Source organism: Cynoglossus semilaevis, chromosome 6 (genome assembly GCF_000523025.1).
Source record: "Cynoglossus semilaevis isolate Cse_v1.0 chromosome 6, Cse_v1.0, whole genome shotgun sequence".
Classification (NCBI taxonomy): Eukaryota; Metazoa; Chordata; class Actinopteri; order Pleuronectiformes; family Cynoglossidae; genus Cynoglossus; species Cynoglossus semilaevis.
The window spans coordinates 4123814-4134208 of NC_024312.1; the positions used below are offsets into that span (position 1 = coordinate 4123814).

General features: G+C 42.1%; 1 long non-coding RNA gene across 1 annotated transcript in view; it reads left to right on the plus strand.

Annotated features, from left to right (window-relative positions):
* The window catches only part of LOC112487086 (uncharacterized), a 116801-nt gene that overhangs the window by 101671 nt on the left and 4735 nt on the right, over nucleotides 1–10395 (plus strand). The window contains exon 3 of the long non-coding RNA XR_003049813.1: nucleotides 2152–2201. This is a non-coding gene — a long non-coding RNA (uncharacterized LOC112487086). The remainder of the gene's footprint in view (nucleotides 1–2151; nucleotides 2202–10395) is intronic.

Sequence of the window (10395 nt, forward strand, 5' to 3'; positions counted from 1 at the left end):
CCTGCCTCTCTGTCCCCACAGGGATGAACAACAACTGTTACTGCCAAATATGACATATTAATAATAATAAATTATAATCAGTTTTAATAATGAAAGCTTTTAAGAAACAGGGAGATCTGCTGAGAGCATTCTGGGAGTTTCCTCAGCGGTCTATGCCTATTCAAATAAACTGATAAAACTTTCAAGGTTTTTATTTTTCATAAAACCCTCTCAGATCTAAACGCTTGCATTTACCTAATTTTTTTTTTAACTAGATATACCCAAGATTCCCAGTAGGGCTAACACCAGTCAGTACTAGTTAAGGACAGTTTGCAGGACTAGTTAGCACAGTAAATCAAACCAACCTGTGTGTTTGTTTACCAGCTAAACCTTCTGTTCTCTCAAGAATTTATGTGAGAGTTTGTTGCATTCTTCAAGAATTTGTGTGAGAGTTTGTTGCGTTCACTTGACTTCAGTTGGTTTGGATTTTCAGATCCTAAAACCAGTCTGGTAGTCATGGCAGACATGGCCGTCTGCCAATCAAGTCATGTTTTATTAATTAAGCTTAAGATCAAAAAAGAAGAGCGATCGTGTTTAACCGAGTGCCGTGCAGACCGTCCAGATGACTGAACGTTACCTGCAGTCTTTACTTGGGTGGCGGCAGGACTCGGTGTTTACACAGGCTTTGTACTGACTCACAAATCAAAGTGCATGTCAGAATGGAGAGATTAGGGAACCAGAAAAGGTCTGGGACTCTACCTGCACCCTTATCTCTTTGTTGTCACCCACCTGGATGAACTGTTAACATTGCGTAACGCACAAACGGATGTGCCATCAACACACAAACTTTCTAATACCCTGATGAAGGGCAGCTGTTTTTATCTGAGGCCCAGGGAAAGGTTGTTTAAAAGGACCGGTGAGAATGGCTTTGTTCAAAGTGGGAGATTCCCCGTCTCCGCAGCTGCCGTCATTTCAGGACAAGATACAGACCTTAGAGTTGGTACGACGCCGTCAGCACAGACCTACAGGGAGAGACAGAGGGGGGTGAATGCTGACGGACTTTCAAGTAAAAGAGGAAGTCGCCGTTAGTCAGCGAGAGCTGCGTGATTTGTCATTCATTAACTGTAGTAGACTTTTATCAGAACGCATCAGACGTCGACGCGACTGTGTCGTTACAGTCGGTTTCTACTGAATTCGCTTTCATGGTGTGCGTAGTTTATGTGGAGGCAGGTATCTGATGTTCTCCGCCAGGTGCTCGGGTTTCAAAGACGAGGCTGGATAATGGAGGACATTAAAAAAAGCCATCTCAAACAATGCAGGATCTTAAGTCCTGGATGTCTTGCTCATCATTCATCTGATCCCGTTTCCTGACTTCTAAAGATTGAGAGATCTACTGTAATTTAAACCTCAGCTTTTTTTTCACAGGCTTTGTATTCCAGCGCGTTCACATGGTTTGGTCGAAAAAGGAAAAAAAAAAGTGTTTTGACAACTTCACATTTCAGTGGCTTTCATCCTAAACTTCCTCACCTCCCTGCCTCGTCACTCCTTAACTCCTCTCCCACTCCTCGCTGTTCGCCGGAGTGAATTCAACCTTGGCTTCCCTTTAAAAAAAAAAAAAGTCCTGCAGGAACTCGGGGAGGCACCTTATTCGGAAGTGAGACTAGCACTCTGACCCCCGGTGGTGATAGGTTTTTCAGCATGGCTGCATCACTCACACAACATGATCTCTACAGGCCGAGCGAGAGATTACACCTGATAGGAGGAGGGTTAGCAAGAAGTCAGTTGTGTAATAATTTGCTCTTCAAGTCCTTAAAGTCATTTTGATGAGTGATAAGTCACCGAGTGTGACCGGGGCCGAAAGGAATAAAGAGTCTTGAACCGATGTAGCGTCTGTTATCAGGTGACATGAAACCGAAACAGAGTTTATTTAATCTGATGCAACATTTGACAGGACTTTGGATTCAACGCAAAATTCATCATTTTATACAAATACATAATTTACAACCCAAGATTTACAGAAACAAAACAAAAAAGAAAAGGATATGATAAAGAGGAAAGTCAAGGGAACATCTACAATACTTTTGTTTTTTTTAGGACAGAGATTTGATCACAAATCTTCAAAACACACAGTTGACGACCTGTATTTAACGTCACGTCCATCTTGTCTTCCAGGGTCTGGATCCTTCATGCTGTGGTGAGGCGTCCACACCGGCTGACCACAGGTAAGAGGATGTTTTTTTCTTTATTCCGGCAGCGTCCACACTGACCTGACTCCAGAACAGTTCTGGTTCCAGCCGCTCCTCTAGAATAAAAATCAATCTGAGTCTGAGACGTTGTTGAACGTTACAGTTACGTCATGGGTGGGTGTGTCCAGTTAGGCTTTACACGATTGGATGAGTGAAGAACAATACACTCTTTATTTATGGCACTGACGATGTGCAATGTTTTGATTCAGGTCAGTTTAGAACCAACTGGACACCAGTAAGAGGAGGTTCAGCTGTAGGGCTGCAGGCCGTGGTTCGTCCTACAGACGTAGGTCGTAGGTTTGCTGAGATGATCCTCCACGGAATCAGAACCCAAACCGGATCAGTGCTGGATCTAGTCGGTGTGTACGCTGCGGAGTCACATGAGTCCGTGGTCATCTCTGATCTTCTGCTGTAAAGTAAAGTCAGTGTTTTCTGAATGACTTACTGGAGGCGTGTAAGAGTGGAATAAGAGTGGAATGTTTCAGGGTTTTTTTTTTTTTTTTTTTTTTTTTTTTTTTTTTTTTTTTTTTTTTTTTTTTTTTTTTTTTTTTTTTTTTTTTTTTTTTTTTTTTTTTTTTTTTTTTTTTTTTTTTTTTTTTTTTTTTTTTTTTTGGTTATTGTTTTCTGTTTCTGCTGCACTTGAAGACTTGTTTTGATTGAAACCTGTCTCTCTGGCTCGTCGATGGCGACCGTCATTCGGTCGCTGTTGCTCAAAAGAAAAGCACGACTTGTTGTAGTGACTGACTCTGGGTGACGGACTGAAGCGGTGACACTGGGCTTCACCGCTGCACACCTGTGTGGCTGTGACAGTGGAGCTGCTGTGGCGCTGACACACTGTACAGTGGAAGTCAGCTCTGAGGAAAAGGTCAGCACAGAATCTATTATTGACCCGATCGCTGACATTTTCAGTCTCACAGTGATCTGATACCAGGGCAGTGTCTTTCTCTGCCATCGAAACCTCACAAGCATGGATTCCTGTAAACGTTACCTTCAGCTAGTTTCACTATTTCTGTCCTTTTATGTAAGATGACTGGTTTCTGCTTTCTTTGTTGCTAATCGTTTTTTCTGGGACATTTAAAGAGACCAAGTGTCTGTTTGAAAAAAAAAATAAGTGTGTCAGCAGCTGATTCTACGACTGATGTCTTAGAAAACAGTTTGTGCTTCATTTGACTTTAAATCATTTAAATGTCGTGGTGAGTCGGCCATTCATTTGACTTTAAATCATTTAAATGTTGTGGTGAGTCGGCCATTTTTTTTTTTTTTAGAAAATGCTTTTGGGGTATTTTGTCAGAAAAATAATTATGAACATTATTTCCATGACTTTTTTTGTCGGTATTTTGTCAGAAAAATAATTATGAATATTATTTCTAAGACTTTTTTGTCTTTTCTGTATTTTTATTTTTTTATTTTTTTTATTTTTTGCTATTTTTTTTTCTTGTCCAGGGCTCATTTTTGAGGTATTTTTTTAAGATATCTTTTGTCTTTTCTGTATTTTTATTTTTTGTATTTTTTTAAGATATTTTTGGCATAACATTTTAAGCTAACTTTACAGATATATCTTACTCCAATCTTGCGTAACTATTTCTCATATCATTTAGCTCATCATTTACCTCGAGGCTCCACTACTCTGTGACGTTTCTTTGTTTTCTTGTCTGATTAAAAATATCTCAACCACAGGGTTGAGCTTTTATGTCATATCTTATTTGATAAAGGAGCAGTTCAACTCCCCTGGGGGGGTATTTTAGTCGACAGTATCTAAAAAAAAAAGAATTGCCCATCCCTGACCTTAGATCCTCTGCCGCCCCTGTTGTCCTTCTTCAAGTTTATATCCTGGGCCTTAAACCTTTCAATTGTTTTCCTTCCTCTCTGGCAGATGATGCGTTTGATAAAATGATCTCCTTCCATTGTGTTTTTTTATATAATGACCTGTTACAACAAGCTGAGAATCTCTGCTAAACTCAGGCCTATTGTGTGCTCAGGATTATACGGGGAAAATGACTGGCTGTTCGTTTCCCCGAGTCTTGATTACTCTAATTCTTTTTTCACCTGTTTTGGAAAAAAAAAACAACACAGAATCCTGAACGAGAACTTTAATTTGGATTTTCTTTTGCTGACTGTCCGTCGACATGCAAACTCACGGCCTTTAAACTGTCGCACTGTAGAAACCACAGAACCATGCAGTGTTTCCAGTATGACACTCACGCATTTCTGGGTCAAGCGGCTGCTCTCAAGGTGACTCGACACTTTCGACACGTGGTTGGCTGCGGCGGCACAACAGCAGCAGTACAACACTTGTGTTCACAGCACAGTTCGCCTGTTGGGATTAGTGGCGTTGCAGCTGCCCTGCTCCGCACAGCTGACCTAACGCGGCTCTGTGTCGGGACAGATGTGGCGCTGTGGAGAATCACGTCGCCTTTTCCAGTCGTTCATCCATCATTCTCACACTGCTGCAAGTGTTTTGATTTTTGGCAAATTGTGCAGATGCATAAAAAGAGCATGTGTTGTTACCACTTTGACAAGTGAAGGTTGATAAGCTGTAGAGCGTAACAGCGGTGTAGCCGAGACCTGGGGGTTTGAGTCCGAGTTAAAGTCGCTCAAGAAAAAAAAAAAACTACCATTTGAGTCGGATTCAAGGACGTTTAAATTTGTATTTGTGTTTATTCCATATTCTTGAATCCCAGTGCTCATCGTGTGCTTGTATCTCGTATCTTGACATCAACTTCCTGTCCAACTACAGCCCCTTTGTGTCCACACTAGGCTTGAACCAACAGGAAACGTGGCGTTGCCTTTGTCAGCAACAGCTGAAATTGTCTCATTCCTTTGGCCAGAACACAGTTTTTAAACCAATGGTGTAATCGTTTTATTAAGTGATGCAACGGCGACGGTTGAGGTTTTTTTTGATGTTCAAATGTTGTTCGGCAATCATTGCCCAAAGAGACACGTGATGTCATCCAAGCTGAGGTTCTCGATTTGTGTAGAAATCATTCGATTTTTTTTATGCTACCAAATTCGGAGACTCACTGAATCAGCTGATCATCGTGTCGACACGCTGCTGCTGTCGGCGGTGGCAGGATGACGTTAATGTCAGAATAATGAAAAAACGGATGAAAGAAAAGATGCTACGTTGTGTGTGAATGAACAGGTGTGAATAAGAGGACCATCACTGTACCTCTGGGGAGTGTGTATTATGACAGTTTGACCTTTGCCATATTAGTTAATGTATTTAAGCTAGGCTCTAATTAGCTTCGCATGAATCGCAGGTTGACTTTTATGCAGATGATGCTTCAAATTTCTCATGTTGTTTTCACTCTGTTTATACTGTGCTTTGTTTCTGCTGATGTTAGACGTTAAATGTGTCCTACTGGTCATGTTTGGACACACATTCTGATTGGTCTTCCATCTCAGCCCGATTTTTTTTCACGTCCTTTTTATCAGTTGATTAATGTTCAATTAAAGTTCCGTCGTCCTCGTTCAGTCCCGCATAACTTCCTCTTTGGGTTTTGTTTAGTTTTCATCTCGGAGAGGAAGGTTTTTTGATTAAAATTGTAAGTCAACATATTAACAGCGCCCCCTGGATTGTTCCTGGGCCTCGTCCACAGGATGATCATAGACAGACACAAATCCGTCGGACAGTTTTTCATCTCTTACAAATCTCGTGATATTTCCATGTTTCCAACAATCTCCTAGTTTTCCCAGAGGTAACGTTCCAGCCTCAGGGGTAAATTTATATGATCTGTTGATGTTTAACTTCAGGATTCAGGAACGGAACATTCACTTTTAATATTTAGGAACTATTGAAGTTGTAAATATATATTATACACGTTTATACAGGGTCTGTCCTCATTGGAGTAGAAAGAGGAAACATCTGCTTTGCTGCTGTTCTAACTGCTCCAGATCTACACACACACACACACACACACACACACACCAGTCATATAGTGGTTGCACGTTCTCCTGCCAAAGGAAGAGTGTTACTACACATGCATGCTTCCATACGTATGAACACACACACACACACACACACTCTTCCGCTCGTCGTCATCCTGTAGCAGTTATTCTGAAACAGTTTCTCCTCCAGATCTGTGTCGTCTGGACCTGCTCCTCCACAGATGCTCCGTCCTCCCCGTCCCCGTCCCCGTCTCTGTCCCTGTCCTCCATTTGTCATCATCTTATTCAGTTTCTGACTCTGTGTGTATTACTTAAAATAACAACGTGAACTATTTCTGTGTAAATAATTTTCAGCCAAATGTGTAAAAATAAGTTCATATAAGAATCATTCACATAATAAAAAAACATATTTTTGGTGGTTTACATAATAATAATAATCATAATAATGTGCTTCACAGAATGAGGGGCGGACCCCCAGGGGGTGCTGGATTGTAATTTACATTATTATATAGTAGTTTTGAAGAAATTACAATTTAAAATTTCAAAAGTTTAGTAAAGTTTTCACACAGTACAAAGAGTCTCACACATAAATAACCCCAACTACCAAAGGGGGCGCTGCAAAAAAAAGAAAAAGAAAAAAAAGGTTTACCAGTCAGTGGTTTTTTGCATCAATAAATGCTCAGACTCAGTATTTAGTTTCTGGTTTGGTTGATGATGTCACCTGTTTAACCTACAATCCTATTTAGAGGTAAAAATGATGCAGGAGACGGGGGGAAACAAATGGCAGCATGAATCTTCAGACTCAGCGGTCGCAGTTATTTCTGATGCACAGATCTGTGATGGAGCAGTCGTTTATATTTAGGACCATGTGACGCCTCTGTTTCTCAAACAGAAAGCTGCTCTGTTATAGTCAGACCTGCCAGTTACCAGAAACTATTGTTGGCTGTTCAAAGCAGAGGATGCAAACTGGGGTCTTCTGTGTTAAAGTCACACCACCACCACCACCCTCCACCCCCCTCGGAGAGTTTGTGGGTTTATTGTGTTATAACAGCATTGTGTTTCTGACACCTCTGCTTTTGACTGAAACCCCTGGGCTGCACGCGCTGCTGAACTTTCCTCACAGTCTTCTCTGTGAGACGGCGGGATGTGCTTCATCTGTGACACACGCCTCCGTCCATTACGGGAGGACGTGGCTCTGTACTCTGGTGATTTCTGGTTGTCATTTAAAGGAAGCTGGTGGTTCTTCCTGAGGCCAGTAAATCAAAATGTGTCCAACTTCCTGTGTTTTGAGTGGCTGTTGTCGTCGATCACTTTATTTGAACTTTTCTGAGCTAATTCCTATCAAGCTAACGTGTGGCGACAGCAGTGTCTCAGCTGCCTTAGTTGTGATGTCATAAAGAGTGTTTATACTGTTGTGTCTTTGACGTGTTCCGTATGATATTCCGGTAGAGATAAGTCAGCTAGAAGTGGAATTTAAATAAATGTTTGCGCGATGATTTAATTTTTTAAAAACCCTTTTTTTCAAAAATCTCCGTGGCCGGTAAAGGAACATGGAAAAAAAAAAATAAATCTATTTTTTTTTTCGTGTCCTTTTAGGGGCTCCGTAGAAACGTTGCTAGATTTCGTGAAAACTTTGGCGCACAGTTAATTGCATAATTAATGTCACACAGTTAAAACGGACAGAGGGATTTTACTGTATCTCACAACGTGGTGCATTGTGGGATACAGCAGAAGAACACTGACGGCCCTATATAGTGGACAACTTTACTCACTACACATTTGGACACCAGTAAAAATGGCCGTAGGGAGTGGCGTCAGACTCTTACCTAACACATGCATTTGGAAAGGGTCATGACATTTTGGTTGAATGAAAAAAAAATTTGAATACCGTAGAGAAGAATCCTCAGGGTTACATAAAAGTCATGTCAAGAGTTCACGTCCTCTGTCTCTCTCTCTCTCTCTCTCTCTCTCTCGTGGATAAAGTTTCTTAATTCCTTCCACAGAAATAGACCTTTTGTGGGCCCTTTCATATTTCATTTTTTTTTTTTAACAATAATAACCCTGGTCACTCACCCCATCATCAGACACTCAACACTTCAGTGTTTTGGTGCAGTGGTGCCGACCGCCGCCCCACAGCGTCGTAAAGAGGTGCTGGGCTTTTGTCACCGACACAGTGTTTATCCTGAATGGCAGGTCGTACGTCGGCCTCGGGGCCCGATCGACCATTTACTCCTCGCACGGGTCACAACAGAAGAACAGCCGTAAATTCTCGGACGCTGCGTCGTTCGATTAGCCTAATGTTTGTGAAAGCACAGGAAGCGTCGCGTCACGACAGGAGAGTGTGGGAGTTTTCACTTGCTCTCGGTCTTAGTCTTGTTAGCACAGACTTGAAATTATTAGCAATAATTTCGGAAAAAAAATCAACCCAATTTTGAGAAGACGCAACTGGTTATTTCTTGTGAAGGCTCAGCCTTGGGGTTAAAGGTTAAGGCTCTTTTCATAACAACTGAAAAGTAAACCTGTTTGTTGACGTTAATATTAATGTTAATGTTAATATTGCGCAATCTTATCAGTCTTACTTTTCTTTTTTGTTTTGTTTCTTTTGGTTGTGTTCTAGGTCATAATTTAGAGTTTTATTTGATCAACCATATTGAGGTGATCGTTCACAAAGTGAAACAGTAGGGGGACCACTAATACCATCGACCCCCCACTCCCACTCCCAGGTCAGGTTGCGTCTGGAAGGATATCCTGTAAAAAAAAAAAACCTGTCAAATCACGTTGCAGACGTTGCAGACGTTGCAGCCACCACTGCAGACCGCCACTGTGGCGACTGCTGATTTATATTATATATTAGCCACTGTGGCGACCGCTGATTTATATTATATATTTAGAAATGTATGTCAACTTCTATCCAGAAATAATGTTGCTCACATAAACAACACAGTGTTGTGATAATGAGTTCTTTCTTTGTCCAGAGTCATTTTTCATTCTCCACAACTTTGATAGCCCCGGCGCTCCAAATAGGCTTTCTGAAAAGGGGAGCATGGGAAAAATAGCAGTCATTGTGGAAACTGCTGGGAAGAAAACGCTTCATTCTCACTGGTAGCAGTGCATGGCATTGTGGGACGCGAGCGAGCTGAGAAAGTCTGTTTTTCTCCCTCTGAGAAGGCGGAAACATGGAAACAGTGACACAAAAAGAAGTGAGAGATTGGATCCTTCTGAGCAGAACTCATTTACAGCAGTTCCTGCTTCACTGGCTTCGTTTCAGTCCAAATGGAAAGATGAGAAGTCAAAGGTCACTGACCTCCGCAGCCACAGTGTGACCAGGTGGGCCCGGGGACCCGCTCTTGTTTCACAGTCGTCTGGTCCGGCCGATTTAAACTCCCCCGTCGACACTGGCGGTGGCGGCTGCATACCGACATACCAGCCTGATGGTTGCCAGCCCATTACAGAGGGCTAAGTGGCGCAGCCCACCCAGAGCTGCCCACCCGCTTCTGCCGGACTTCTACCTTCCTGCCCAGCCCTGGCTCTGGATCAGAGACGGGCCGTACGTCGGGGGACAGGACTAATGATGGCCACGGCCATTCCATCTCTTTCAAGCCCCGACCCAAGAGTCCAATTTTGGCAAATGCTATTTCCTGCAGATAAGATGCAAAAAATAGAGCTCCCTTTGCTTCGTTTTCCTCATCAGATGATGGGAGGTCAAAGGTTGAATGGGTGGCAAAAATACATGAGTCCAGGCTCCGTTTCATCATCAGCTGCAGCCTTTCACATGAAATACACTTTTTTTAGTATCACTGCAGTAATATACGCAGTAGGATTGGAACCTTCGACTGATCGGCATAGATCTAAAAACGCTACAACTTCTGGTTGGATGGATGGCTTTCGTTGGACCAGCCTCGCTAATAACCAGGCAGTAAATAGTTCTACGACTGTAGTCCAGGACTGTGGACTGATTCACATCGTTGACAACGACGGATGTTTGGAGAGAAAGTTGTGTCACGTTTTACAGGCCAACGTAAAGATGCAGATCCAGAAACGACTGATACTGTTTATCCACCAATGTGATCGAGCTAAATTATAACTTTTCTTCTTGACGTATTTTCAAATTTGTAATTCCATCATTCGGAATTATGCTTTTGTTCTGTTCCTAGGATATTCAGTACGGATTTGGGAACGATGATCACGATTAATCTACAGCTACTTTGTAATTGAATAGATTCCAACGGCTGTAAATGTCCTTTAACACTACCTTCCTGCTCACGGGCCTCTGGGGCCTCTA